The sequence below is a fragment of the Hipposideros armiger genome, unplaced genomic scaffold, assembly GCF_001890085.2.
Source record: "Hipposideros armiger isolate ML-2016 unplaced genomic scaffold, ASM189008v1 scaffold_360, whole genome shotgun sequence".
In the NCBI taxonomy this organism is placed as follows: Eukaryota; Metazoa; Chordata; class Mammalia; order Chiroptera; family Hipposideridae; genus Hipposideros; species Hipposideros armiger.
The window spans coordinates 1506868-1513772 of record NW_017731710.1 but is presented as its reverse complement, the minus strand read 5'-3'; the positions used below and the strand labels follow the sequence as shown (position 1 = coordinate 1513772).

At 38.3% G+C, this 6905-nt stretch overlaps 1 long non-coding RNA gene across 1 annotated transcript in view; it reads right to left on the bottom strand.

Moving 5' to 3' along the window:
• LOC109392975 (uncharacterized) overlaps positions 1 to 4781 on the bottom strand; it is a 7958-nt gene extending 3177 nt beyond the window's left edge. Inside the window, exons 1-2 of the long non-coding RNA XR_002126151.1 lie at positions 4572 to 4781; positions 3392 to 3444 (exon numbers count right to left, since the gene is read on the bottom strand). This is a non-coding gene — a long non-coding RNA (uncharacterized LOC109392975). The remainder of the gene's footprint in view (positions 1 to 3391; positions 3445 to 4571) is intronic.
• Positions 4782 to 6905: the final 2124 nt, after the last annotated feature.

Sequence of the window (6905 nt, the reverse complement as noted above, 5' to 3'; positions counted from 1 at the left end):
CTCCAGGTTGAGCTGTTGTTCAGCATCTTAGCTGTAGAGGGCAGTGTCACTGGCCCTCATATGTGGGATCCGAACCGGGGCCCTCTGGTGTCCCAAGCGAGTTCTTAACCATCGCGCCACTCGGCCGGCCCTGAAATTATTATTTATCAAATGTTTATGGAGCATCTGCTATGTGACAAGCATACGCTGGGTGGTGAAAAGACAAAGATAAGCATATCCCTGCACTGTACTTCCAGGGATCTTATAGTCTACTTACTGTATCAAGCTCAGCAGAGGAAAACTACAGGTTTTGTGAGAAACCTTGTAGGTTCCCAACAAGGAAATCTAATTTAGATGGATGGTCTGGGATGGTTTCTTTGATAAACATTTAAATGGAGGCCTAAACTATAAAGACATACTAAGTTGGTGAAGAATACTGGAGAGAATGGTATAGAGAGAGGAACAGCAGCATCATACTCTGAAGCAGGAGAAGAATTGCAAATTCTAAGAGCTAAAACAAGGCTGCTGTGGCCTGGGCCTGGTAAACACGCAGGATAAGCCTCATGTTTTTTGTTTTGTTTTGTTTTGTTTATTTTATTGGGGAACAGTGTGTTTTTCCAGGACCTATCAGCTCCAAGTCAAGTAAGGAGTTGTTTCGATCTAGTTGTGGAGGGCACAGCTCAGTGGCCCATGTGGGGATCGAACTGGCAACCTTGGTGTTATGAGCACTGCGCTCTAACCAACTGAGCTAACCAGCCACCCCAGCCTCATGTTTTATTTACAGCTAGCCCAGAACCCATATCTTGAGAGGCTAGATATACAGAGCTAATGCCCCAGTGTTACCAACTGCCAACAATGTGCAAATACTACCTAGGAAATAAATATTAATGACCCATGAAGCAATAATTTCTAAAAGCTGGTCCACAGGTTGGTGCCACACTGTGAATAATAAATTTTAGTGTTTGGAGGTGAGTTGAGAGAAAAAAGGACATTGTGGAGAGTTATTAATAAAGATAAATACATTTGATTTTCAATTTTATAATTATGCCCTTACTAGTTTTTCATGAAATAATAGTGATATTGGGTTTTATTTTCAATGCCTTTACCTAGAAAAATCAAAAGGTCTCTACTCTATTGAATTGAAAAAACAGCTATTTTTCACCTGACTTTGGAGTATCCCCTTTGAGTTCTGTGAAATATGTCAGTCTAGGAAAGATTTCCTCAAAAGGTAACAGTACCTAGATTCACCCTTATCTTAAATAGTTGGCAATAGTAGAACATCCAGTCAAAAGCAGAGGTGGAGCCTCTTGTGTCCCCCAGCTGAGACTACTGAATGTTCATGTGAAATTTTTGCTTATTAAAAAAAAGATAATACATCAAGAACTGTAAATTCCTATTCACATTCACACACATATAATATTCTTTATGTAGACAATGTGTAAAGGAAACAGCATGGTAATTTTTCCATGAAATAAAAATGCCAAGCTCATGCATAATTTATATAACAAAACCAACAGACCATGTAGTTTTGGTGTTTAATTATAATCCCTTGCTTCTTCCTGATGAGTGCCATTAATCAGTCCAATCAGTGTCTGAAATGTCTTATTTCTGTCTACAAATAAACACCTAAATGGAAGTGTTAAAATAAACTTAATTGAACTGGGTTTTGTGTGTGTGTGTGTGTGTGTGTGTGTGTGTGTGTGTGTGTGTGCATGCGCGTGCGTGCAAAGCATTTCTTGGCCTAAATGTAAAAAATGGAATTTAAACACAAGTAATTAAATAATTGACAAAAACAATAGTAAATTTTTCTGAGATTTTTATAGAAACACAGATATTTAAAAAGATCTATTTAAACATCTTGACCTTTTGGTCAAGCATAACATTCTGCTGTTTAATTAGTTTTTTATTTTTGAAGGAAACCTATAAAGTCGCTCTTTCAATACTGAAAGGATCTTCATGCTTTAATTTGATTGTGTGTTAGGCTATTTGACCCCACGGATTTCTATCCAAAGGCTAGAGCAACCTCTCGATGGCTTCACATTTTCCCCCCTCATCCCAGGAACCCCTCCATGCTTTCAAAGAGAAATAAATTAGACTGATTAGATGGGCTGTGAACATTAAGACTTGGATTTTGTTTTCCCTTCACAAATCTTATTCCACAGCTGCTCCATTGCATTGCCATAACAACATAGATCTATGGAACATTTTCCAATGGCTGGAAAGGGCATTTTTTTCCACAAGGCTACAAACATTTGTAAGGTAAACATTACCATTAGTTTCTTCAGAAATAGAGTTTAAAACCTAATTTCAGGACTGCTCCAGCTCCTGAGCTCACTGCTGCTCAACTTGAGGTCACAGTCTGGTCTGCAGGCACACAGGTACCCTCTGTCCCTATCCAGCAGTTTCCTACTGAAGACTGGTCCGCAGCCCCTAATGGCTCAGGCCACTGAATGGATAGGAACAACCACTGAGTGGCCTTAAACTGTTCTTTCACAAATTCTTAAGCAAAATGGAAATAAGGCTGATGGAAAATAAAGTTTCTAAAAGTTAAAAACAAAAACAAAAACAAAACCTGATTTCAGTTCTATTCCTATCAAACTAGAAGCAGTCTTGTCATTTGTTAAAATAACTGTTGTCTCCCCTTTAGTAGCAGAACAGGCTTAGTCAGAGGCTTCTCCAAGCCCATCTATCACTTCCTTCATGGCAGAGGCTGCTCCCATCAATCATTGTGCACTCTCAATGATCTCTGTTCTGTAATCCCTCTGTACAGTACATTGCAATACTATGCTGGATTCCAGCCTGCTTTACAAATATCATATGGTAACTTCATCCATAAATATGTTTCAAATGCCAAGTAGTTTATAAATTTGAAACAAAGTACCATGACTATTATTGCTCCTTATTTCTCAGTAATTTTATTCACTTTATATTCTTAATAAATGTTTGTAGGGCAAATGGATAGATAGACATCAGTATAGCATGATGGTTAACAGTAAGTTTGAATTAAGTTTGAGTCCTGGCTTTGAGGTTTTTAACAAGTTATTTAAACTCTCTAAACCTCAGGTTCTTCATCCATAAACCAGGATGTTACTATCTATCATACATTTCTTATAGGATTGTGGTAGGTCAAGTGCCTAACACATAATAAGAGCCTATGAGATGTTTATTATTGTAATCACTGGTCATTCCAAGCATTTGATAACTATTTAGTAGCAACTATGTTCCAGGCATGTGATAAAGGTTGAGTACTGAGTGGTGAATAAGACAGATATAGTCTTTGCATTTTATGGAGCTTACACTCTGGTGGGGGACACCCACAATAAACAAATCAGCATATAATTAGAAATAGTGACCAAGGCTAAGAAGAAGACAAGGTGTTGTGATAGAAAGTACCAGAGAAAGAAAGACTTACTTTAGATGGGGTAATCAGGAAAAGCCTCCTGGAGGTCATCTTTAAACTGTGACCTGAAAGATGAAGAAAATGCCAGGTGAAGACTGAGAGAAGACAAAACAGAGGTGAAGCAGAAGGTGCTATGCAAATTCCCAGCAAGGAAGAAGGCCATGGGTCTGGAGCATGCTTAGTAAAAGCATTGATAAGACAACAATTTTCAGAAGCCAGAAAATGCACAATCTTGTAGGACATGGGAAGGAGTTTAGATTTTACTCTATTCAATGGGAAACCACTGAGGATTATTAAGGAGAGTGGCATGATTTGATTTGTTTTTATAACATTACTCTGGATATCATGCGATAATTTGGAAAAAAATGCAAAAAAAGTGCATAGATAAGCTATTGCAATAATACAGGCAGAAGAGGATGGTGACTTGAACTTAGTGGTGGGGGTGCTGGAGAGAAAAAAAAACTTGAAATATATTATAAAAATAGTAAAATCAAATTTCACTATGGTATTGACTAGGGGAGAGAGGTGCTGTGGTTTTCTTCTGTTTATGGTCACTTCCATAACTATCACCAGTCAGCCTTCAGGCTCCCCAAAAGATGATGTTGCAAAGTAATAATCTGAGATATTAACATTAAATATTTTCCTAAAATCATTCGGTTATCCTCTAGCAACCTTCTCAGAAACTTAACACATTTCCCATTTACGTCAGTATTCTCCAAATCCTACAGTAAGACTTAGGGAAAAGCAAAAATGCTTCACCATCAGGAAAACTTAAGCACCAACCTGAGACACTAGTAGTAACATATGTGAAGTCTTGTTTAAGCCCATCTAATGCAACAAAAATTACTGAGCCTCCCCTATATGAAATTTGTTTTTTGCCTTACCTGGAAGCTTCAAGATTTCCTATAAAACTTATAACCATTTTTTTCAAGGTGAATTTTTTTTTTGTTTCAAATACATATGTGCTTATTACTTTCATTCCCTTGTAAGCAACACCAACAGATGGTATGGAATATTTGGATGCATAATGATTAAGGCTGAATTTGCTGAAAACTCAAAGATTAAAAGTTATTCTTAGAAAAAGAAGTAATCCACTACAACGACTTTAAAACGTCTAATGATTTGCAACCAAAAGAACACCTAAGGAAGCACACAGTATGACTTGAAGATCTGAATTTCAAACTATACATACCTGAAATAAGAATCCTGTGTGTTCATCCACAAACATTATCTCAACACCATGAAAATTCTGAGCGACTCCAACTTTTTTCCCTGTCAGAAAGTCGAATCTGTAACTGCAGTTGACCCTTGAACAAAACTGGTTTGAACTGCCGCGTCTATTTATAGGGGTTTTTTTGTTTGTTTTGTAGGGTTTTTTTTCCAGTAAATACAGTTGGCGGGCTCTTTGCTTCCTTGGGTTTCATATCCTCAGGTTTCGCATGTGCGGATTCAACCGTGGATTGAAAACAGTATTTTCTCATTCCCAACAACAGATTCCCAACAGCGGATAAAATGCTGTTTTCAATCTGCAGTTGATTGAATCCACGAATGTGAGGAGCGGTCTACCAAGTCAAAATTTATCTGCGGATTTTCGACTATGCAGAGGCTAGCCCTCCTAACCCCTGCACTGTTCAAGGGTCAACTGTAATCTCAATCACCACTTGATCAATATTCCATCAAAATGCAGCCTACCAAGATAAGCAATGTATTCTGGCCACTTAAACATCTTTGTGGAACTTTTCTCAACAAGTGGGAGCAATGCAATTCTACTGCAGAAAATAGATAACAGGAGGATTATCTTGAGAAAATATCACACAGTAGTTTCAATGTCCAGTAACCCAGTATGATGCAGTTTGAAACAACCGAAGTTCCAACTCATCTAATCTTTTGCAGTCCCAGAATTTTTTTTTAAGGAAATTTTGTGTCTAAAACCAGAAAACTGAGAGTTAAAGTAATTAAGCCCAGATTAGGCAATTTTGATAGCAGAAAATAGAAAGAGCAAAAATGCTAGGGACAGCATAGCATGTTGCCTGGAAAGATGAGATGTGGGGGTGGAACCAGACTAGGGAAAGCAACAGAATGATGAGGCATCTGGAAGTAGAGATGTAATGGGAGAATTTCAAAGAAATGTTTTATCTAATAATTAAAATGGCATCCATCATTTATGAGCATGCCAAAGGCCAGGCACTATACTAGACATTTTATGAATTTTATCTCTAATTCTTGCAATAACTCTGTAAGGCATGGCTTAAGTACTCTCATTTTTTTATAAGAAAACAAATCTTCATGAGATTATTTACCATGCTTAAGGTTCCTGAGCTAGTAACTGGCAGAGGTAGGATTTCATATCACATCCATCTATCTCTAAGATCCAGGGCTGCATGGTAGGGTTGTTCATCCTGCATGACCATGTACAATGGTCCTGCTAATCCCATCGCTTTATACAAAAATACATTTTCCAAAGTTTTAAACACTGAAGTTTAGAAACCCTAAGTTCTACACTGAAATCTTAACATGAATTTGAGAAGCTCCAACATTTTGCATACAAGAAAGACCATATTGCCATATTTTCAGAAATATGGCAGAGTAGTTCAGAGAATGTCTGATGGGAAGACCAAGGTGGCATGTGACATCTAGATTCTGGATGACCTATTTTGAGCAAAAGTATTAGTCTGAGAGAAGAGCATATAGTACTACAAATAGTATCTTACTTTATGAAGAGTGTAGAGGATATTGGTAATTGTTGTGTAATATCCATTACCCCTTCTTTCTTTTAGTAACAGACCCCGAGTTTTAGCTGGGTTTAGGTATCCAGCTAGACACTTTACTTCCCAGGACCCCTTTGCAGCTAGGTTCCAAGCAATGGAACTTCTGGCTCCTATCTGTCAGATTAAAAACAAATCTGGATTTTATTTGAAAGGATTATTGTGAAGGGTAGGAGAGGGCCTATTGCAATTGGAGAAGGAGAACTACTGCCTAGGGAGAGCACTCTGACCATATGATCTGCATTGTTACGCAAAAAGTTTTCTTCCATAGACAGGAGTAACAAAGCTAGACAGAACCGGATATAGGGGAGTGGGATGAAAGTGTGGCAAGGTTGGACAATAGATTAAAGAATGTTTTACCCTGAGTCCAGCCTATTTTCTGGGAGAGACCCTCAAAGAGGGCTCTGTGCTGGGTCAGGCTGAGAACAGGCCAAGGTTCGTGTCTGAGGGAAGCAGAAAATCTTAACCAAAGCATGGTTAACAAGCATTTTGTTCCCATTGATCAGTGGGAACAAAACAGTTCAGCTGACCATTTAGGAAGCAAAAAATGGGGATATGGAAGGACTGGTTCTGGCCTCGTCATCCATAAACAAAAGGGGCATCCCTGGGTCTTAGGTAAGAGTGGTTCTTTGCAGTAAGCTGTTTGCCAGCATACAAATTGTGTGGAGGAGTTTCTTCAACCGTTGCCATTTTCCAGTATCACAGGGTTTGGGCCAAGTTCAACACTGTCATAACCTTACATGGGATCTGCTTGCCCTGGT